Here is a 24,429-nt window from a genome sequence, read left to right as displayed (position 1 = left end):
TCTGTTTTCACTTTATTGGAAAGCCTGATTACAGATTCTCTGTTTTCTCAGCTTATCATACGAATGTCTGTTGTTCTCGTGTGTGCCTATTTGTTCACCAAGTGTTTGTGGAGTACGTGCTGTGAGCTGGTCACTGTGCCAGGAGTGTATTCCAAGTACGTCCACATGCGTGCGCCATCTACAGTAGGAAACACCCGCTGGGCCGACTCTGCCACGTCAGCCCGGGTCCTGGCTTGTCCTCCAGGCGCTCGCTGTGATCCTCTTTGATGATGCAGTGATGGGGTCAAATTGGCCGCAGAGCCTGTGGGGCATTTGGGCTCAAGATGACATGTCCAGGCACTGTTTGCTTGCAATGCTCTGCAGCTGATATTCAGCACAGTTAATAAGTATGGACATGAGGTATATGAAACTCAGACAGCCTTCAGAAGAAAGAAAGATGGCTAGCTTTTCCTCATGAGGCTGTTTCTGAATGTTTACATTGTACTGTTATTATTGCTCACAAATAACTCTGTGATTTTGGTTAGTTGCTGAATTGCCATTTTTCCAAATTCGAGAACTGAGGCTTTGCAAAATTGGAGTGATTTCCTGAGCCTCCAGGCTGAACCCGGGACTCGATTTGTTAGGGTCCAGTTTTCTGCTCCTTGGAAATCTGGCAGATCCAAATGAGAAAGAGCTGCATGAGCCCCTGTGGGCACGGCTAAGGACGGAACCTAATTGCTCACAGTTCATAGAGGTTGGGGAGCAAAGCAGACCAAAGTGTGAGAGTGCGCACATGTGTGGGTGTCCACGCCCTGGGGAGGCTCCCCGGGTCCCCCGCTGTACACATCATCTCTAAACTGATGGCTTCCAAATGCATATCTTCAAACTCTCCACTGATCTTTAGATTCTTATATTTATTTGCTGATGATATATAAATTATAATTAGACTTAGATATCTAATTTTTACATTTCGAAGAGACATCTTAAAATTAGCTTGCCCCAGTAATCGAGATAGTGTGTAGTGGTTGAAGGGTAGAGGTATAGATTAATGGAACAGAGTAGAGAGTTCAGAAATTGACTCACATTTCTATGGCCAATTGATTTTTGATAAGGTGTCAAGGTCATTCAGTGGGAAAAAGTCATTTTAATTAGTGGTGCTCAAACAACTTGGTATCTTTATGGAAAAGAATTGTTGACTAAATGTGAATCTCAACCTTTTTACTTGATGCCATATGGAAATTATCTCAAATAGATCATAGACCTACTAAATAGGAGAGCTAAACTATTAAACTTCTAGAAGAAAAAAATAGGAGAAAATATCTGTGATATGGGAGTAGGAAAAGATTTCTTAAGCAAGATACAAAAAGCATGATTTGTGAAAGAAAAAATGATTAAAATGGACTTAGTTTAATTTTAAAAAACCACCTTTTGTTCTTTAAAAGGCACAGTTAAACAGAAAGGCAAGCCACAGACTGGGAAAAAAATATTTGCAAAACATTCATTTGACAAAGGGCTTGTAGCCAGAATATATAAAGTACCATACAACTCAATAGTAAAAAGACAACTCAATTTTTTTTTTAAAGATTTTTATTGGGGAATTGGGGGATGGGAACAGTGCTGGGGAATTGGGGGAAGGGGAACAGACAAGTTGCTGTCGTTTTTGTTCTTCAATCTAGTTGTGGAGGACGTTGCTTCACTGGCCCAAGTTGGCACCATCATTGCGCTTTTCCCGGGTGAGGCAGATCAGTCGCCAGCCTCTGGATGGCCGCTCACCGTGGCCGCTGGCCACTCACGCTGGCTGCTGGCTACACACGGTAGCCCATGGCAACCCACTGCCACAGGGGCTGCAGCCTACGCCGTCACTGTCGACTCACGGCAGCCCAGCTCCAGGTTGAGCTGTTGTTCAGCATCTTAGCTGTAGAGGGCAGTGTCACTGGCTCTCATATGTGGGATCCGAACCGGGGTCCTCTGGTGTCCCAAACCAGTTCTTAACCATCGCGCCACTCGGCTGGCCCTCAATTTTTTTTTAAGGCAAAAGATTTGTAAAGACATTTCACCAAGGAAAACATATAAATGGCAGAAGGTCCATGAGAAGATGCTCTAGGCTTCCGGAAAATGCAAGTTAAACTACAGTGAGGTACCATTACACACTCATTAGTAGGACTGACAGTGCCACGTGTTGGCACGGATGCAGAGAAACGGGAACTCTCGTATATTACTGGTGGGAATGCAAAATGATGCAGCCACTGCTGAGAACATTCTGGCAATATCTTATGACATTAAATATACACTCACTCTACAACCCAGTGATGCTACTTGTAGGGATTTGCCGAAGATAAATGAAAACATATGTCCACTCAAAGAGTTGTATGCAGATGTTCATACAGCTTTATTCAAAATAGCCCCAAACCGGAAACAGCCAAGTATTCATCAGTTGGTAAACGGATCAACAAATTGCTGAAATACTATTCAGTAATATAAAGGAGCAAAATATTGATGCATGCAGTAACATGGGCAGGTCTCAGAAATATTACGCTAAGTGACAATCCATGGTTCGTACCTGCCTGGCAGCCCCGCATGACTCTCCCCACCCCACCCCCCTCAGACCTATCGGTGCTGGTGCACACACACGCCTGCACGCACACATGCGTGGTGTGGGCCTCAGACATGGCAAGCACACACACCCTGCCTTGGGTCCTCGTGCTTGCTTTTCCCCGGTCAGGACCGTTGTTCTCCCAGGTTTCGTTCCTGCTCTCACTTCCTTCAGGTGTCTGCTCACATGTGAGTGTATGAGAGAGGCCTCCCCTAACCATCCTTTACAAGATTTAAAACAGCATCGACCACCCCTTCTCTAACCTTCTTACCTAACATTTAATGTCTTTATTTGTTTAGTATCTGCCTCCTCCTGCCAGAATGTAAGCCTGCCTGGTTTACTGCTGCATTTCTTGGTTCCTAGAATAGTGTTACACAGTAAATGCTCAATAAGTAATTGTTAAATCGATAACGTGAACAAAATTAGGAATGCGGGCAGCGGGGTAGGATGCGATGTCAGGTCCTGTGTGCCTGGTCAGGAGAGACACCGCTGCATCCAGAGCAGGCAGCTTTCCGTTCGCCTTCTCATCCATTCACGCACGGGACTGGCTCTGGCTTCGGCTTAGCTCAGGGAATCTGATGAGAAGCACGGCCGCCAGGAATAAGCTCAGATGCATTTAATATGTTCAAACGGGAAGTCCTCAACATGTTTGCAAAGGTGTCAAAATGGAGCTTTTGACCCAGAAACTTCTCAGCTGGTGTGGAGCACACTGATGACTAGCTAGCCCTTCTCACCCCCCACCCTCACTTATGAAAACAAAAATATAAGGCAAAACTAGGAGAAAATAATTATAATGTTTAGAAAATACTGGACTTAAACGCTATTGAAACAGCTGTGGACATGGAACCAAGACCGTTCTCTGACTTTATCACCCTGTTCTGTTGCTGAAGATTTGTTTCTTTAATGCCTGATTGGAGGCTTTTAGACATAACACAAAACACTATCTTTGGATGGCAGAGCCATAAATTATGTAGGGACGGTGTTAAGAGAGAGTGTGACCAAAAGTCACCTTTATATAATAAGCTTGCTGACTGAGGTCCGATGACCTTCTTTGTATAGGCAGCATTTCTGCTTTCCCCCACTCCTGAATTCTTCCTTCTGGAAGTTGTTACTTGTTATCATGGACCCAGCACATCCCCCCGCAGAGAAAGAGCAGAGGGGGAAGTGACAGATCAGAGGGGGAAGTGAGTGACGCATCAGGTAGCTGTCTTTCCTCCTTGTGATGGGCTCTGTGGGGAGACAGGAATAAAGCACTTGGAGCTTATTACCAGTGTCCTAATTGTCTGAGTCCTGGTCCCCACAGCTCTCACAGGCCCTGCCAGTTCCTCTCATACAAATTCCTATCGTATTTTAAATAGTAAAAATAGACATGCTTTTGGGGATCAGTAAATTTGGTAAATCCAGGTAATTGGTCATCTGATGAATATGTCATTTGGAGAACTGACCTAGGTCCATTGGCGTTTATCAAATGTCTTTCCTGCATCTATTGGGATAATCACATGATTTTCCTCACTTCACCCACTCATGCAACGCGTTACATTGATATATTTTTCTGATGATAAGCCATCCTTGCGTTTCTAGGATAAACACTACTTGATTAAAATGTATTAATACATACGATACGGGATTGAATTCAGTTGGCTCGCGTTTCATTTAGGATTTTCACATCTGTGTTTGTGAGTGAAGAGGGTCTGTTGTTTTCTTGCTTACGTACTTAACTTAAAATTGAGATTATTCTAGAATCATGAAATGAGTGAGGCAGCTTTTCCTCTTTTTCTAATTTGTGGAACATAATGGAATGTTTTCAAAGTTAAAAACTGCAGCTGTTTTGAACCCCAGTTGTGTTTGGTTTACTTAAGCCACCAAAATATTTTTTTAAAGCCTTGTCCTTAATTAACCTTTTAAATTAAAAAGATACTTTTCTAGTTTCACTGTTTTTCTTTTTTCCAGTGAGTGACCTAAATTAACTGTTCGGTTAATTTTTAATGAATATTTATTCACTCATTCATTTGACATTCATTTGGATTTATTGGGCATTTGCTCTGCACAAGGCATTATCCCAGGCCCTGGGGGAGAAATGAGTGGCCAGAGTCCTTCCCTCATTTCTTCCAGAAGAGAAACAGATCTCGTTCACCAGACAGCACGTCTCATTCTATGAAAGGAAGGGGTTGGACCACTTCGGACCCTCAGACATTTGTCTCTCATGGAATGCTAATTTTGCGTATTTGTTGAGCTCTGAAGTAGTCATGATCCCAAATTTTGCAGCTTCAGTTAGAAGTATACATCGTCATTCATTCGTCAGCTATTTATAAAGTTCCTACTGTGTGCTAGGCAATGTGTGTGGCAGAGAAACTGTGAGGTTGATTTCAGTAGTTTGTGCCAAAGGTTGTCAGTCTTTTGGAAGCTGTATGTTGTCATCATTGACCCCCATTTTTAATACTATATTTTAAACATGTTTGAAGGCATGAGCTGCTCAGGAAGGGGCCCTGTGTTCCTGTGTCCGTCCTGCCCTGCTCTGCACACGTGCATTTGCACCCTTGTGAACAAGCACCACCCGTATCTCCTAGCAGAGAAGGGGGTACTTTTCTCAGTGTTTGCAGCTCAGGTATGATGACGTGGCATGGTCACCGTGCGTTGTGTTTCCAAAAAAGTCAGGGCTTCTGAATTCTTAACCTGGTGCCTTTGCCAGAGAGCAAAGCCACACTAATCAGGCATCTCCCCTCTGTAGTCTGACCCATTCCCCAGCTGACCTTACCTGGTCCCACAGGTCTAAGTACCCTCTCCACCGTACTGGTTCCCAAGTGAGTAGCCTCTCCCAGCCCTCTTGCGGGAGTAACGCCCCCTTCAACTCCAGACCACTGCTTGGACCCACTGGGCTGTCTGGCAGCCACGTCCAGACCTGGTTCCAGCTCCCACCTGCTCGGCTCCCGGCTTCCTCCTTTCAGCATATGGCACTGCCCTTCTTTTCTAGTTGTGCAGCCCAGAAGTTTTGGACTCATCCTTGACGCCTCTCTTCTTTCCGGAACCCAATTTATCATCAAATCCTGTTGCTTCCACTTTCAAAATACCTAGAATGCACCCGCCCTCCAGTTTCCGACACTCCCAGCCCAGCCCATGCAGCCTCGCCTGCCTCATCGCAGAGTCAGCCTCCTAGCTGGTCCCCCCACGTCCACCACCCCCCAGGCTGTTTTCTGTAGAGCAGTCAGGCGAATCCTTGTAAAATACAAGTCAGATTGTATCATCCCTCTGCTTAGAATAGCTCAGCATTGCTTCTGATTTCATTCAGTATGAAATCCAGAATCCAGACCTTCACAGCCCTAAATCTAAATAGAGGTAAGCTTCCTTCTCTTTGTAGAAACCCAGTCATTTCATGAGAGAGGAACGTACATTAGGGATTCCCGCTTCTACAAGGACAGGGACGTGAGTGCAGAGCTTGGTGATGATGGACGGAAGGGTCACTACACATTTCGCACCATGTCCAGTGTTGGAAAGCAGCCCCAAGTGCTGAGTCATCACAGAGGTAGTTACCACCAAGGATGTGTGTGGCATGTGACTTCCCAATGAAATACAAGAGAAACGAAACCAAACCGAGAGGCTAACTGTCATAGTGAAGGTGTAGTTAGCATTTTCGGCCTGTCATTCTGAAAGGGCTGGGTCTGGCAGGGCTCAGCCCTCTGTCCACACCCCCCCCCCCCCCCCGAGTCTCCCGTGCCCTGTTTTGGGCTGCAGTTCCAGGCGGCACTGCACGTGTCCACAGCTCTGTGTTCTGAGATGAGACACTGACTTGGGCTCATTATTTGGGAGCAGTTATTTGTCGTGTGTGCTGGGCGTGCCCCTTACCTGCTGTGTGACCCTGGACAAGGAACTTTAGTCGCCTCATCTACAAATGGGGTTGTCAGAGTCCTCACCTTGGAGCACTGTCCCTGGGATTAAATGGAATCACAAGCAGCTGCCCACACGGGGCTGATGGAATAAAAGCCGCTGATTCGCTTCCTCCTCAGTGTGAGTCACACGGAAGTGCCATCCCTGCAGGTCCGCAAAGGTGGAGTGTCAGCAGCGACTTCACACGGTTCCCCCCCCCCCATGCGTCGGCTCTGACACTAGTACAGTGAACAGATTGTAAACAGGTGGCAGCTGTCCCTGGTCACACAGATGCCAAAGCGAGCTCGTCCTCTTGCCCTGTGACAGACGAAAAGGCTGCCTCTCCCCAGGGATTAGCGCTGGGAGCCTGCCGAGTGGCCGCCAGGTGACTTAACTGGGGTCCTTTTCTAGGTTTCACTATTGGCACCTGGTTAATGGAATGGGGATTTAGGGACCTGGTACCGAGCTTGTCTTTTCCTGGTCTGTGCAACCAAGTCCCGGGCGTCTTGGTGACAGGTAGTGCGTCCTCCGCCTGGGTTGGAAGGCGCATGCTCGGTGGCTGTGGCTGGCCCCTGCCGGTCTGGCTGCATCCCAGCTTCTCTGGAGGTAACAGTGTGACGCCTCCTCCGCCATCCCAGCCAGCCCTCTCTTTTTATAAGTGTGAGAGGATGCCCCATTCTAACCTGTGTTTCCCCTGCTTTTTCTCGTTTCCTTTCTCCCTCTTTCCCTTTTCCTCTTCCCTTGGCCAAGAGTGTGTTGGGGTGTGGAGAGCCCTGCAAGGTTTCTGAAACCATGGAAACTTAATCCATGTGGTCTAGCAAACAGGCCCCTTTGAAACAGCCGCATTCCGCTTGGCCCCATGGGCCCCCGCTTATGTGCCCCCCCTCGCCCATTACGTGGCTTGCGAGGGCCCCCCTTTCAGGGAGCTCGGCGCTGCTCTGGGCCTCAGCCCGCCCATCGCATGTCCCCCATCACTCTCTATTTCTCTCAGACAGTACAAACCCACCTAGAGTGGGTTACATTTAATGGGGTGAGAAAAATCCACACGGTAAGAGAAAAGTCGCAGGTGAGGTCAAGCTGCTTCCTCCCGGGAGGCAGAGTGATTTTCTCCTCTCTGGCTCCCGCACCGAAAAAATTCATACAAAAGAGCTCTTTTTATGTTTGACGTATTGCTTTTAAAAACCAAGTCCTTCACGTTTTTTCATTTGGGGTTCATACCTCTTGGCCGACCCAGCAGGAATTTGGCAGTTGGCTGGGCCGCTTCTCCCAAAGGCTGCGAGCTGCCTCCCTGAGCGTCCCTGGCGGCCGGAAAGCCTGGCCGGGCGGGGGATGGGGGTGGGGAGCGGTGGGGACGCCCCGCCTCTCGTGTGTGCGCGCGAGAGGGCTTACCGTTGTTGCCACTGGTAGCACATAGGGGGTTCCTTGCGAGATTATTGCTGCATGTTTGAATTTTTTTATAATCGAGAGTTTTTTTAGGGTTCCCCCAGGCACAGCGAGGCGGGCATAGATTTTGTTTGGGACAGGCGCATCCATTGTTATTCCCCCTCGCCTCCCCGGTGTGAAGTCATTTCTATTATGATTCATGTTCCACAAGGTCCTCAGTAAGGCACACCTTAATTTATTTCATTTTATTCTATTGATAAAGCACACTATCCAACACCCTAATTCTTCGCTTTAAAAAGAATCAGAAGCTACAGGAGTGCCCAATCAACACAGATAGGCAACCACAGTGAACAGAATGACTTAAGAAAATTCTGCCAACATCAAAATTTTTTTAAAGGGAGAGAACACCAAAATCCTGCCATCTCTTGCTTTTCAGAAACTGGAGTGCTCTGCAGGCTGACTGAAGTGACACCCTGCCTGAAGGGTCAGGGGGCGCTGCCTAACCCACCTCCGGGTACAGGCAGGCCCCCCTGCTCTCTGAGTCTTGACTGATCACATCGGAGTCTTCTTTCTGCCTTCTGGATTTTTCTCTGAGTGGAAACATAAGACTCTGAGAAAGGCAGCCAAATACAGAATATCTTGGTGATTATTTCTATGTCTTTACTCTGAATATAGGAACCAAGATAACATCATAGGACCCTACTTCTTTTTTTTTTTTAAAGATTTTTATTGGGGAATTGGGGAAAGTGAAACAGATAAGTTGCTATCCCTTTGTTCTTCAGTCCAGCTGTGGAGGACTTTGCTCCACCGGCCCAAGTTGGCACCATCATTGCGCTCTTCCCGGACGAGGAAATCAGTCGCCAGCTTCTGGATGGCCGCTCACAGCGGCTGCTGGCCAGCGACTCAAGGCCGCCCAGCACAGGTCGAGCTGCTGTTCAGCATCTCAGCTGTAGAGGGCAGTGTCACTGGCCCTCATATGTGGGATCTGAACCAGGGCCCTCTGGTGTCCCAAGCCAGCTCTTAACCAATGTGCCACTCGGCTGGCCCTAGGACCCTACTTTATAATCCTTGGCAATTCATTCAACATTCTTCACTCACTAAATTAGCAAAAAACTAACCAAACAAATAACACGATTCTTTAAAATGACACTAGCCAAGACAGGCAAGAATATAATGAAACAGATACTCTTCTTAAACCCTTGTTTAAACCTTGATGGAAGTGTAAACTGAAACAACCTTTTGAAAAGCAATTTGGTAGTAGGCATTAGGAATCATAAGAAGTTTACATCCTACTTCTAGTGATCTATTCTTAAGAAATACTCAATTTGAAAAAAAAGAAATACTCAGATATATGGGAAAACCCATACTCATAAAGAATTGTAATTAAATATATTGTATACAGTCATTCGATAGAATATTACCCAACAGAAAGACTAACTATAAGAAATGCTCAGATCAATTAAAAAGCAGATTAAAACAAATTAGTAGTTCATAGATTAAAATCTTAAAACATGCAGTGGAAAAGAGCTAGAAAAAATGGGAAAGTGATAATAGTTGTGTCAGGATGAATTACATGTTTCATTAATATTTTCCAAACTATCTGTAGTACAATTACTTTCCTGCATTAAATATCCTACATACTTCTGACCACGGTAAAGGAAACGTTACTTTGGCCTGCACTGATTTAGAATTTATGATTATTTGGACAGAGATTAAATCAGAATTTCTTTTGTTTATGGGCACAAACAAAATTATCGGGAATGTTTAAATTACTTGAGCAGTTCAAGCGTGAAGTCATACTTTAGCACAATTTCAATTAATTGAATGCATTTAAATAATTTTTTGTCACCACATCAAGTTAGAGTTGTCTGACTCTGATTCCATTCTCTTTGTGACATTAGGTGGAGGTGGCTCATGAGGCTGTAGATGGTCATTTTGTTGTCTTTTTCTAATAGGGTAATGAAGGAACTCATTTACTAACTGGAGAGACTTACTAGAACTTTCTTAATCAAAGAATGTGTGCCTGATCTTTACACACACACACACACACACACACGCGCGCGCGCACACACACACACAGAAATGGCCTACCTCCCCCCGCCCCCAAAAACAAAACAAAAAACCAAAGTCCAACTACTGGCAGTTAAAGACCTGCAACCTATGACTGCACCCCAGTCTGTAGGAAATGGGGTGACTGCACGTGGGCTCCCTTGGGCGCCAGCATATTATAATAATGAGTTATGCATCTTTACCAAAGAAGTTATTCATCCTCACCAAAAATTCCTTTGCGTTTTTATAACTTCAGGATCCTTTTAATGAGACACTCATTTTCTATAATAGCCTTCGACGGTAATGCAGCGCATCCGCCTCTCTTGCAGGCCCTGCCCACAAGCCCTCCTCTCCCTCATTCCAGACCTGGCCTGTAGCAGGAACTTTCATCTTCCTCCTCGCATTTTAATGCTCATCGTAAAAAGCATTATGAGAAGTTCCAGGCAGCTTCATTTTGTGAAAGCACAGCCAGCACTCTCGGTTTCATTAGAATGTTAAGCTCTGTTTACTATTCTTGGCTTTATGAGGGTCATTCCCTGGGACAGCGTTTAGCAGCGGGTCTCAAGGTGTGTCAGTCCCCGCGTTCTCCTGGAGGTTCCACCCAGGTCCCCTCAGCTGACTGAGGGTGGCTGTGCTGTGCCGCTGGGCACTGCGAACCCAGCACCCTACTGCTGTGGGGAGCTTCCCCTCGGTCTCTCCAGCTGTGTCTGTTCCTTGGGTTCTGCTGGACGCTTGTCCCAGCTTAGCCTGGGTGCATGGGGAATGCGTGCACAGTACAGCTTCAGAAAGGCAAAGTGCCATCTCCGGGAAACGCCGCAGTTTTATCTTTTCTGGGGACTTGATGGAGTTGAGTGCTCTAGCAAAATGGAAATGGAAGAAATCTAGGGTCAAACTCGAGCCAGCCAGAGAGACGACAAGCAAGGGAAATAAGCAAAATACAGCGACGTTTCCCCAGGGGCACCGACCCCCCTCGGGTGGATGAACCCAGACAGAGGCAGCTTCCAGCCTGGTTATCGGCCCAGGTGAGCTGCACATTTATTGGCCAGGAGACTGTAACAGCCACCAGTATGGCCGTCGCACTGGACAGCTTCATCGGGTGTTCTTGTAGGTCTTTTCTCTTACTGGTCCTTACAGTCACGGGAGGTGAGGTGCTTCCTCTTTTTCCAGAATATTCTGTGATAGAGGACCCCAGACAAGGGTGAAGGGTGCCCTGCAGTAAAATGACCTAACCTGGAAGCTAGGAGCTGCCTCCTCCCCCAGAACAGATACCGCCATGCAGCCCTTAATTCCTTCCTTCGTGTCAGTTTGACAATGGAGAGGAAGCGAGGAGAGAATGGCACTAACTAGACGCCCACAGTGTGCCAGATGCTCTGCCAGGGTGTGCATGCAGGGTGATACAGTTATTCCACATGAGGCCAAGCGAGATTAAGGGATAAGATTTATCTCCGAGGAGACTGGGGCTCCGCATAGCAGATCACCCCTCAGGGGAGCTCCCAGCACTGAGTTTCCTACCACCCCCATTGTGGCCGAGGGTCCCAGAACCAGCAGCCCCACTCTGGACGGCGTGGTGCCTGCTGAATGGTGGTAGTGCTAGATGGAGCTCCTGGGGCCCAGTACTCACCAAAAGATAGGTGCTGAATTGCATTTCCTGGTAAGATTCAAGTGCTGCCTCATCCCATCGTGGTCCTGGGGGGTGCTCTTGGAAGAGCATCCAAAACTGAGTTACACAGGACTTGGCGTGGAAGTGACAGTGTCCTAGGCCAACCAACGCGCACATGCACACACACGTGCACATGTATGCACGCACACGCTGCCCACCAAAAAATCTGAGCAATCCATATTCCCGGGATTTGTTCAGTTCTTCTTGGCCCTGTAAGTTCCAGCTCTGAAACATGGCTGAATGCAATGCTATATGTAGATGGAGTTACTGACAAAGCCAAGCCTTCTTCCACATGTGTTTACCTCTTTAAACGCAATTCAAGGGTTGCTGTGCCTTGGCCCACTCCCACCCCTCCCTCACCCCTGTGAAGTGAGCCGCCTCCCTCTGAACTCTGACCCATCTGATTGTCCCTATGCCTTAAGTGGACCCCTTAGCCTTGTACTGCTGATCACCATTCCTGTCCAAGTCTTTCTCCCTGGTTTGATTAAACGTTCAGTGAGAATTCAACTTTCCTTAAGTTTGCATCCTCCCATGTATCGAATGTGATATTTTAATTAATTAGAATCCAGTATATAAATATTTCTCATTAAAAACTGCCACCGCCACCCCGCCCCCGCCCCTGCCCGTGACTTACTCTGTCATTGTTTCAGATGGTTTAGGATGCCTTTTTAAAACAATTTCTAAAGAAAAATGAAACAAAGAAAATTCATGGAAAAGATTTATGTATTTGGTTGGGGGAGGGGGAAATTAAACTTCTCATAATAGTTTTTAAATTAAATTTTGTGCTCGTCCAAATCCTTTCCTTCTCCACCCCTTCCTCTGATATTCCCTCACTCATTAAAGCCTAGGATTTTGATGGTATTCGCAGGGAAGCTGATTTACTGGAATAAAGAAGTTCTTTAAGTTTTACATTTTGGAACATTCCCAGTGTGTCTGAACCTGGGTTTCAGATTTTACTGGCACTTTGTTGGCAGAGCCGTCTTTGGAGCCCGTCCTTATTTGAGCATGTTTCCTGACACCTTTGGCGGTATGGTACTATGGTTTTTAGATTTAAAAAAAAATAGTTTAAATAGAAAAGCATATATAAACATATACAGAAGATTGATTATAAAATGTCAAGTAAAATAAAAGGGCAATAAAAACTCTCAAAAATTAACAAATGGGGAGTACTTTCTTTTTAAAGGGGCAGGAAAAGGCAGGATGAAGACAACAATCCCGGGAGAGAGATGTCTCAGGAAACCCCAGGAAAAACGGGCTTTCCATCTGTGCTCAGCCTTCTCTTCTCAAACAAGTTAATGTCTTACTGAAACGGGGCTCGGGCACTGCACTGCCCCGTGTGCTGGGCCCATGGTCAGTACCTGCGGTCATCAGGACCACACAGCATCCACCTGAGATGAAGGGAGAGCTTACGGAGATGAGGACAGGGTGGCAGGACCCTACCTGGGTTGGGGGTGTCTCCAGGACCAGCTACAGAGGGAACCCTTTGCCCGTCCTCCCAGGCCTGCAGGGGCAAGAGATGATATCGTCTTTTCCTGAGCCCCTTGGAGACTCGGTGAGAGTAGACACCAAGGCACAATGTTGACAGGTCCCCTGAGTCCTGAAGCTAGCTAGCATCCACTTACTGGGGCACCCTAAGAGCATTTCCACGGAGACCAGGAACAAGGCCAGGATGCCCACTCTCTACCTCTGTTAACATCATCCTGGAGATATCAGCCGTTTCAAATAGACAGGAGAGTCAATTAGAGGCATACAAATTGAAAAAGAGGTAAAACTATGTCTGCGGCAGATGCGATAGTATGCATGGGAAACTTGAGAGAATCAATGATGAATCTAACTGAAACAATAAAAGAATTCAGTAAGGAAACAGGACACAGAATATCCTGCTAGGACAAAGCCTGACCATCAGCCAGCCTCAGGGGGCAACAGAGCTGGGTAGAAAATAGAATTGGGGAGGGAGGTGATTGGGACATAACTATCTGAACAAAAATCTTTACAGAATCGGATCCTGAACCAGGCTTAGTTCATGGGGGCCATAAACCCAGCATATCATGGAGCAAAGCCCTGCATTAAAGAAAGAGGCCCCTTGTCCCACTGAGTGAAGAGTTAAGCTGGTGCTAAGCTTTCTGGTCAAACAAGCTCTGGCATGCTGCTTGATCTCTGGCAGGGTGGGGTGCAGGGAAGGCTCTGGAGAGAGGTCTGAGCCATGAGAGGGAAGGGGGAAGGGTGATACCCAGGGCAGCAAGGTGGTGAAAGAAGCAATGGTTTGGAGGCCAGCTGGCAGGGACAGGAAATTCTTCCTCATAATTACCCTCGAAGCAGCAACTCTATTGGGGTGGAAAAAAGAGCCCAGTGAGGGCCGGAGTAGCAGGGAGGAGCTTCCCTCTCTAGAGGAAGAAATTCATTACTTTCATGTTGCGTTGTCTGCCCAGATGTTTTAGCACCCTCTTGGCTCTGTAGGTAAAGAAACTGCTTATGATAGTATTTTATGTAAACTCGGTGAGGAAAGATGCACATATTCAAAACATGACTGTGTAGGGAGCGAGGAAGAGGCCACTCAGACTCAAAAGTCGGGGCTGATGAACTTTGGCACAAGTGGGGTGGCGTCTCACTTTTAAAATTTTAAGATAACTTTATTTCAGTTCTTAAAAAATGCAAGAACCCCATTTTGATTTTACTCTTTGGGTCTACGTTTTCATGTTTCCAGAAAATGTATCATCCCCAGGACCTTCAAATTTACACAACTAGAAAATGCATTTTAAGAGACTGGTGGCAGGTCTACCTTCAAATTTTGTTTAGATAAAGAAAGGTATTCCTTGCTGGTGACACTGGGAACAGGGCTTGGAGCCAGGCAGCCCTGGTTAACTGTCTGGGACCTCGCCAGGTTCCTTAGGCTGTGTCGCCTCTACTTCTTCATTAGTAAAATGAGACCACATGGCAGTGACCATCACAAGAGTCGCTGGAGTGTTTAAGTGAGAAAATTGCTGACACCAAGGGCCCAGCACATGGTTAGGTGCTCAGTAACTGGAGCCATTGTGTTATATGCAGGCTGGAACTTTGTGGTACCTTCTGAGGACCCAAAGATCCCATTCTTGACCTATGATTGTAGATAACATGGCTCCTCCATTAGTTAGTTCACAGGGCCTTGGAGAAATCTTAAAGTGAGTGGGAAAAGGGTGCTGTATTGGCTGGCAGCCTGTCATATTGAGGTAGTGGTCAAGACTGGGGTGTGTGTATATGTGTGTCTGAGAGAGAGACAGACAGACAGACACCAACCCAGCCCCTAACATGCTTCGTCGAGCTAAAAACTACAGACCTGACACCTGGTGACTGAATGAAGCCACTGTAGGGGAACAGAAGACTAACGGGACTTGGGCGGTACCAGGTCATGATCTTGTCCACAGTGGCACTCTCAGGTATACACTTTGTGTCCCACTGCCAGTCACTTATTCCTTTCTCCCTTTTTTCCTCTTTCTCAACTACCAATCACCTTAGCTCTAGAAAATAAAATCTCTCCATTTGTGGGACTATTTCTGTGTTATCCTAGAGGACATAAAAAGAATGCAGTGTTTTATTTTCAGCAGTCGCGGTGGCCAGAGGGGAATTATTGACTCCTTGATGTTGTAGCTCTAGGGATTTTTCAAGAAAGAGAGTTTTTTACAATGTCATTGAGAAATAGGTTTGGGTGCAGTGGTTTCAGAACGTCAGCCTTTGGACCAGCTGCATTCTAGTCACGTAGGACACACGCAAGTTCTGGCTCTGAGATTGGGATTCAGTGGGACTAAGATGGGCCTTAGCATCCACTTGTTTTATTTTTAAAACTCCACTTGTGGTCCTGATGTGCAGCATTGTTAGAGGTCCTAGCCCTAGAGGCAGCTTTGATTCTGTGACCTTGATTCTGTGGTCAAGATCCTACATTGATTGTGCTTAGTAGTTCCTGGAAATGACTGAGTCATTTCTTAAAGCGGAGTGAAAAGTACAGTGCAAAACATCTAAATATGTTCTCACTTTTTCCGGAAGTTTTAATGGAGATGATTGAGGAGAGTCTTTAAAATAGTCCCTGTGTGACTCCCGTCTTGTTCATAAACATGAGGAATGCTTTATGGAATGTCAAAAGGCCTGGTCATCCTGGCCGATCTCTACCAGATGTGAGCCATACCTTCGTGAGAAGGTCTGATGTTCATCCAGCCTGACTGTCTGGGGTGAAGGTGAAGCCTCGATTCAGGTTCTTGGGCACAAATTCCTGAACCCAGTCCATGTGAATGAGACTCATTGATGTATTCACCACAAGTTGCAAAAAACTCGCACAGCGCAACAGGCGTAAAGACATTTGATGCAGACCATGATTACTAAAGCCATTTCTAGAGGAAATCAAAAACATTTACCTTGGAATTATCCTATGGGATCATTGGCTAAAACATCTTTTTAGTCTTGTTAGGAGGCAGTACTTCAGTAAAAAGAGCATGGGCTCATAGAAAATGAAAGAAAAACTTCAAATTCTTTTTAATGAATAAATGATGTTAATATTTAAATCTGTTGTAGACAATATAGAACATTACAGACCAATATAACTTCTGAGTACCTCAGAAATAATAAATATTAACAAACAGAATCTAACATCACATTAGGAAAGTAATAGACCATGATCAAATATTTTGTCTAAGAATGCAAGGTTGGTTCAATATTAGAAAAGCTAAATTAATGTATTTATAGCTATATTAATTCATTAACATATTAGTAGATTGAAGGAGAAACAGCATATGGTTATCTCCATAGATGGTGAAAAAGCATTTTTAAAAATCAGCATGCTATCTTCATAAATACATTTTAAAAATAAGAATTAATAGATATTTTCTTAATATGATTGTGTGTGTGTGCATGCGTTTGAGTCCTAAAGATAGTATCTTATATGGTGGTAGAACCTTAACAAGTCAGGGTTCCACCAAGATCAGAAATAAAGCAAGGATGTCCATTATCTCCACTTCTACTTAACATTGTACTGAAGATATTAGCCAATCCAAATAGATAAGAGAAGTCAATTAGAGACATAATTGAAAAGGAAGAAAAACTATCTACTTGCAGATAATAGGATAGTATATCTGGAAAACCTTAGAAAGCCAGTGATGAAGTCAAGCAATAGAAGAATTAGTAAGGGAGCAGGATATAAAATTAACATACAGAAATCAATAGTCTTTGGATACACAAACAATAACCAGTAAAGGATATTATGGTATGATTTATAATAGAAACAAATAAGATAAAATACCTAAGAATGAATTTAACAAAAAATATTCAAATTCACATAAGATAACTTTAAAACATGTCTGAAAGACATAAAAGTAAACTTGAACAAAGGTAAGAGACCCTTTGCTCATAGGTAGGACAATTCAACATCACAAAGATGTCAGGTCTCCCCAAGTTAATTTATAAATTTAATGCATTTGTACTAAAAATACTACTAAAGCGGTGGGGTTTTGTTTTTTTTTTAATTTTTAAGCTAGACATGTAGATGCTAAAGTTCATTCGGAAAAATAAATATGCAAGAATAGCTAGGAAAACAATGAAAAAGTAAAGCCATGTAAAGCCATGGGTGGTACTAGGCTTGCGAGACTTTAAAACATACTATAAAACCTCTATAATTAAAACAGTGTGGTATTGGCACATGAGTAAATGGAGAGACCAGCAGAAAGGAATAGAAAGGCCAGAAATAGACCTGAGTACGTATAGAAATTTAATGTATAATAAAGGTGGCATCTCAAACTCCCAGGCCACAGGTAGACTTGTTAATAAATGGTCCTTGGACAATTTGATAGACATTTAAGGAAAAAGGTAGAATCAGATCTCTACATTTCACCGTACATAAAAATAAATACCAAATGGATCAGGGCTCTAAATTTAAACAGTGAAATTCTATTAGTGAAATTCGATTCTATTAGAAATTCTATTAGATAAATTCTTTATACCTGGGTGTAGGGGAAAGCTCTGATGACACAAAAACAAGAGGCAGTAAAAGAAAAGATTGATACATTCACTTACATAAAAATTAAAAAAAAATTGCATGGTAAAAAACACCATAAACAAAATCAAAAGACAACAAAGTGGGAGAAAATATTGGCAAGATAACACAGATAATGCACTAATATTCCCTAATATATAAGGAACTCTTAATAATAGGCAAAAGACATGAACTGGTCATTGACACTAAATGGCCCTTAAACATATGAAAACCTCACATATGAGAGAAATGCAAATTATAGCTACTGATATACCATCTCTCACATACCAGATTGGCAAGAACTTAAAAAGTGTGACATCGTGCTTTGGCAAGGTTACATGGAAACAGACATCCAATACACGCTGGTTCACTAGTCATGGAGGGGAGTCTGGCAGTATCTAACAAGGCCGCGTACACATTTTCCTTCCAACCCAGCACCCCACTTCTAGGAATTTACCTTGACGATACACCTCCAACAGTACAAAAATGCATGTGAACAAGGGATTGATTACACTGTCCTTTTGGACACCACCTACATGCCTGCTTAGGGGAGTGGCTGAATAAGCTACGCCTCACTGACACAACGGGGTGCTGCCCAGCTGGAGAAGAGAAGGAGGAAGGGCTCCAGGAGCTCCTAAAGAATGTTTTCAGGTTATAGTAAGTGAAAACAACAAAAAACAAAGGAGCAGCTACAAAATGGTAACTTTCTGTAAGGAAGAGAGAGAAATAGGAAAATAGGCATCTATCTGTCCATTTGTGCAGAAAGAAACAGAATAAACCAGAAACTAGTGAGGTTAGTTGAATTGTTATTTACAGAAAGGAGGAAAGGCAGGGGACATCTAGGTAGAAGGGGCAGGTGGAGGAGTGTGTCACTTCTCAGAGGATGCTTTTCTGTACAGTTCTGACTCTTGGATCCAAGAGTTAAAAATAAAAAAGAAACCAGGATCGGAGGGAGAAGCCTGTAATGGAATATAGAAGTACAGTTAAGCCCAACCTTGTTTCAGATGAATGACATAACCACACTCAAGTGAAAGAAAAAGGAGCAAGCCCAAGGAACCTTTAAACACAATATTTACTATATACCCTCAGGCTAAAAGACAAAAAAGAACTGTAGGTAAATATTGAACCCTAGTCAGTAAGTTTGTTTTTCACAGTAGCATGGGTCAGCAATTCTGAAACCACTTTCTGTGTCTTACAGTATTGAGCAAATAAGTAAATATATTTGAGATAATGGGAGCCAGATTTCTCATTATTGGAGAAGGAAGTTACAAATATAGAAAGGGGAGACTAGAATAAACCTTGTGGTCTTGGATTGGAACTGGAGTTTTCAGTGACATCATGCTCTGTTGGCGAGGCTATGCGGAAACAGTTTTTAAGGTGGATGGATGGATGGATGGATGGATGGATAGATGGATGGGAGGGAGGAAGGAAGGAAGGAAGGAAAGCAGGAAGGGAAACACACACTCTAGCTGTTTCCTAGCACCCAGGTTTGTTTTATAAATACCGTTCTCCCCTAAAAGGAAACCAGTGCTCCTTGGAGAAATGGCAATTCCAGGGCTGGGGCCGAAAAAGTTCAGAAGGAGCCTGGAACCTGTTCTTATGCCAGAAAGTAAGGAAATGCTGAAAGATGATGAGGCCGTCTCAGTAGGACACAGGAACCAGCTTGAAGGAGCTTCCAACTTGCCGAACCTGGGGCTTCACAATAAATAATGATGGCAAAGTATATAATCTACTGAGAAAGAATCCATGGGTCCATTCTGATATACATAAATAGGAAGAGAAGTCGGTGGAGAAGAGAGAGCTCTTCCTTATAGTAGCATCCCAACAAGTAAATATGAAAGAAATGACGGAATCAGAAAAATCACTACTTGGCAATCATCAAATAAATAATTGATTCAAGCAAGATTCATCTACAGATGTTAAAACCAGTAGACTAAATTTTATGAGAAACATGATATTTCTCTCTCCACCAGTACTAATCAATTACAATGGAAAACAGTAACTTCACAGTGGAAAAACCTGGCACACACAACCTTGACCTAGTGGATGAAGGTCCCCACCAATGCTGGGACAAGGCATCAGGATGTGCCTCCAGATACCACACCCTGCGAAGGATACCATTTGACTAACGTGCATTCCTGCCAACAATGCTAACCTGAGTCTCATCATGAGATTTCAGATCTTCTAAATTGAGGGACATTTTACAAAATAACTGTAATGTCTTACACTCTTCAAAAAATGTCTACATCGTGAAAGACAACGTAAGACTAAGTAAGAATGGAAACAGATGAAAGGCGACGTGACAACTAAATGCAGCAAGTGATTCTGGATTTCTCTTTTTTTTTTTTTAAGATTTTACTGGGGAATCAGGGAAGGGGAACAGACAAGTTGCTGTCTTTTGTTCTTCAGTCTAGTTGTGGAGGACCTGGCTTCACTGGCCCATGTTGGTATTATCATTGCGCTCTTCCCGGGTGAGGCAGTCGCTCGCCGGCCATTGGATGGCTGCTCAGGCCTGCTGCCGGCCAGCCCCTCTGCAGCCTACACCAATGCTGGTGACTCAAGGCAGCCCAGCTCCAGGTTGAGCTGTTGTTCACCATCTTAGCTGTAGAGGGCAGCGTCACTGGCCCTCATGTGGGATCGGAACCGGGACCCTGCTGCTCAGAGCTGGCATCCCAAGCCAACTCCTAACCGACGCGCCACTCAGCCAGCCTGATTCTGAATTATTAATAGGTCCTAACCCATAAAGAAGATTGTGCTTTGCTGTCAAGGACGTATTATTAGGATGAAATTTGAATAAATTCCATAGATCAAGGGCTGGCAAACTTTGGTCCTCAGGCCAAAGCTGCCTGCTGCCAGCTTTTGTGCCACTAATGAGCTCAGAATGGTTTTTACATTTTTAAATGGTTGGAAAATAATTTTTTAAGAATAAAATCTATATGACATTCTGGAAAAGGCAAAACTATGGAGACAGTAAAAAGATCAGTGGTTGCCTGGGATTGGAGGAGGAAAACAGGGTTCAATAGGTGAAGCACGGGGCATTGTCAGGGGGGCAGTAAAACTATCCTGTATGACACGTCATGGTAAATACACGGAATTATACAAAATACTATATTGTGACACATGAACATTATGTGAAATGGGAATTTCTTTGTCTATAAAGTTTTGTTGAAACATAGCCACACTTACTCATTTATATACTATCTATGGTGGCTTTGGAGCAGCCACCCCAGGTCCAAGAGTTGCAACAGACCATGTGACTCAGACTCGAAGAGGGTGCTGGCAGCCTCGTGTGCACCGTCTCCCCGGCCCAGAGGCCGTCTATGCGAGGACCGGAACCAGCACCCAGCCTGCCACCTTTCTATAGGCCACATGCTCCACCAGGCATTCAGGGCAAGGGGCAGGCATGGCCATCCGTGTGGCGTGTGTCGTGTGAGTTACAGGAGGATTTGTACAGTGAGCCTGGGAAAGCTCGGACAGTTGGCGCCTTCGCAGTGCCAATCTTTGATCTCTTGGAGGAGAAGGGAGCTGGTGGGCGCATGCTTAACCTGCCCACGGAAAGGCTGGGTTTCTGTAAATCTTTTTGTTAACAGCATAATCCCTGGTTATAAAATGCATGTAGTCCAAGTGGAGGAATATTGGAAAATCCAGAAAAGTATAAAGAAAATAGAAACTACTTGAAATTTTACCTCCCAGAGATTACATAAAACCACATAAAGATGATGCTAAAATTACCGTATCGTTCTGCCTCCACCTTCTGGAGATCCCCATGGTTAATATGTGTCCTGTGTTCTTCTATAAATGCACATAGGAATGCAGAGCCTACATAAACGGGCCCGGTGATGCAGTCTTTAAGCCTGCCTTTTTAATTACCAACGGGATAAGAATGTCCATAACTGTGTGTCAGCAACGTCATCTGAACGCCTCCAAATAAGGAATTTTCCCAATTGTCAGATACTTATTTTGTATAATATATCTTGTACGTGTATTTTTTTTAAATGGGGGGAAAGTCTGAAAGAATATATATATACTTCTAATAAGAAGGACATATGTTAGCAGTGGTTATCTCCAGAAGGGGGAGGCGGAATTTTATAAATTTTTTCCTCTTTATGTTGTTCCATGTAATCTCTGGATGGTAAATTTTCAAGAAGGATTTATATGGATGGCTTATTTTCTGCTTTGTACTTATCTTTTTCAAGTAACCATGCTCCGCAAAAGAACCACAGTGAATATTTTGTTATATGTCCTAACAGTCTTAAAAAGTGGATCTTAAAACCTCACTGGAGCCATGCTGTCCATCGGCTTTGCGCCCTGATTAAATGACCTGACGGTGTCCAGTGGGCCTCAATGTGTGTCGCTGAGGCTGCATGATCCTCTTTCTTGCGGGGAGGGGGGGGGGCTGTGATTTCCCCCCCTGTTCCTCTATCATAGACTGCTGCTATTATTTCTGATTTTTCACAGTGTAATGCTGTGATGAATAGCGCTGCCCCGGATTTCTTTTGTTTCTGTATCTGAACACGTCTTAGGCTTTAATCCTAGAAGGACAGTCACTGAGTCAGAAGGCAGAACATTTTTAATGCTCTCATTGCATACGAAAAGACTGGTTTTCAGAATGTCTGCTCATTAATTACTATCAAATAAGCTCTTACTTGTTGGTTATAATAAAATGGTGCTATAGATAACTGTTCTTGTCATATTTGTTTTTAAAGCAGATCTTCTAGAAATATTTATGAAAAGTTAATTATGAATATTGTATCTGAACATAAAAACCATGCTTCCTCCAAAAAATTTTTCAAAATAATTTAAAATTCAAGCTAACTAATCATCTTAAAGACAACTTTAAAAATAAAAGAGATTTTTTTCAAATCCCACTCCCGCCCTTTTCTATAGTTGTAATAAAAGTATATGTATTTTTTTGTACAGTGCTTTTTTTTTCTGTGTTGCTACGTGGTCTTCATAACTCTCATTTTTAATGACTACAAATTAGTCCAACTTTTTACTTTTATAGCATTGTGGTGAATGTGGACCATTTCCTTAAGTTCAGATCCCCAAAGTGGATTGACGGGGTCTGAATTTAAATTTTTGTTCCTTTGAAATTGTCACTAATTCATGCTGTCCCATCTTCTGGATTAGCCTTAATTATCGCAGCCTTCTGCCCGTGACCATATGACATTCAGCACAGTCCTATTGGCAGAGCACCCAGTAAGTGCTGTCATGTCCCTGGGAACCTAACTGGCCAGGACATTGTGCCGTTCGCAAAGGCACCCCTATGGGGCTCCGAGCGTTTCAGACAAAAACGGAACGCTTTTCCTGCGTGCCCAGTTAGTAACTCCAGGGAACGCGCTCAGCTGCCACTCACAGAAGCCTTTTATTCCACAGCCTTTGCCAACAAGGAAAGAAAACATACAGAGGCAGGGAGGTGATCATTATGTAACCCTCTCCTTTTTTTTCTCTTTCTGTTTCCTTTTGTGAGAACATCAAGTCAAGATGGAAACGCGTTTGTGGCGTCTCCTTTCTGCTACAGCAAACTCGACCGACTTCATTTTCCAAGATACAGAATTTACAAAGTCCATAAATGCTTCTTTGTTGCCCGTACGCCGTGTGGTTTGGCCCCCAGAGTTATCTCAGATAGCACAAATAAATCTGGCGGCCTCCAGTTGTCTCCAGCTCGGCACCGGCCCCTTCCCCCGTTTGTCTACCTCCTCCCCGAGTTTCCTCTTGGCCTTCAGCGGCTCAGACCCAGTCTTCTCATCAATATGCCCTGTTAACTGCTGCCAAATCTCCAGCAGTTTAGTGCATATGTTCCCTTAATCATTTCTCTTTGTTCTAGAAGTCTGTGTTTGGTTTCTGAACCCCGCCCCCGCCCCCCCATTCCACCATCACCGTCGCTGGCTATAGCACATGACTGTCTACTATCTATTTAAAGAACATCCTAGATTGCCTGCCTTCACAATCTGCTCACAACGTGCAAAATCCACCCCCCTTCCCACAGAAAAGTTCGTCAGCCACCCTCCCCGAGAGCCCACGGCCTCCTCCAGGTGAAGAAAGGGCTGCCGGGACCCTCTGGAAAAGCAGAGCTTCCTAGAAGACAATTTACCTCCCTGCACGAACAAAGTTTCCTTCTTAGGGCTCTCTGCCGGTCCAACACAAGAGAAGGACGCTTTCTTCTTGGAGCCCGAGGGTGTCTAGGCACCATCCGTCTCAATGGGTTATTCATGGTTTCCAAGAGAAATACATCTGCAGCTGTATTTCATGTGAGATGGAAGTGGGCCTGGCACACGGACGGACGGCGGCTTGCTCGCCGGGAATGCCCTGTGCCTGTGGGCCAGCCGGCCCCCTGCCCGACGTGGCCAGGCTCTTCTTAGCAAGTAAAGGGGTCTTCTGGGCTCCCCCTCATGGGGCCTGCACACACCAGCGCACAACGTGCCAGGGGTGCAAAGGGAGGCCCTGTTGTTTTTCTCTGCTTTGAAGTGTTTTCCTTCTCTTATTATTGGTAAAGTTCTCCCCCATTCCTTGATCCTGGACAGAGGGTGAGGAGCTGCTCAGGGCGTGGTCTTTCTTTGGAGCCGGGTCCCCTCCGCACAGGGTGACTGTGGAACCCTGAAAACTTATAGGAAACTTTAGGTTTATACACAGCACCATCTCTCTGTCGTCCGTGTCCTTGTCACTTCCCTCCTCAAAAGAGTATTTCAGAGAGGCCACAGCAGCTGCACTGACAGTGGGCAAACCTGATGTTTGTGTGTGTGTGAGTGTGTGTGTATGTGTGTGCACACTTGGTTTTGTAAATCCTACCATGCACTGTGCCTGTGCAGGACCTTGTCAGCAACCCCTGGGAGAGCAGAGGAAAACTGCCTAACGCAGAGTTAAAATACGGAGAATGTAGCTGGGAGGAAATTCGCAGAGTGGGGCTCTTTT

General features: G+C 44.7%; 1 protein-coding gene across 1 annotated transcript in view; it reads left to right on the top strand.

The window, feature by feature from the left end:
* HLCS (holocarboxylase synthetase) overlaps positions 1-24,429 on the top strand; it is a 192,607-nt gene that overhangs the window by 154,564 nt on the left and 13,614 nt on the right. The gene's annotated exons all lie outside the window — the stretch shown is intronic.

Source organism: Hipposideros armiger, unplaced genomic scaffold, assembly GCF_001890085.2.
Source record: "Hipposideros armiger isolate ML-2016 unplaced genomic scaffold, ASM189008v1 scaffold_285, whole genome shotgun sequence".
Classification (NCBI taxonomy): Eukaryota; Metazoa; Chordata; class Mammalia; order Chiroptera; family Hipposideridae; genus Hipposideros; species Hipposideros armiger.
Note: the sequence above shows the minus strand (reverse complement) of the source record. Positions and strands in the feature narration are given on the sequence as shown.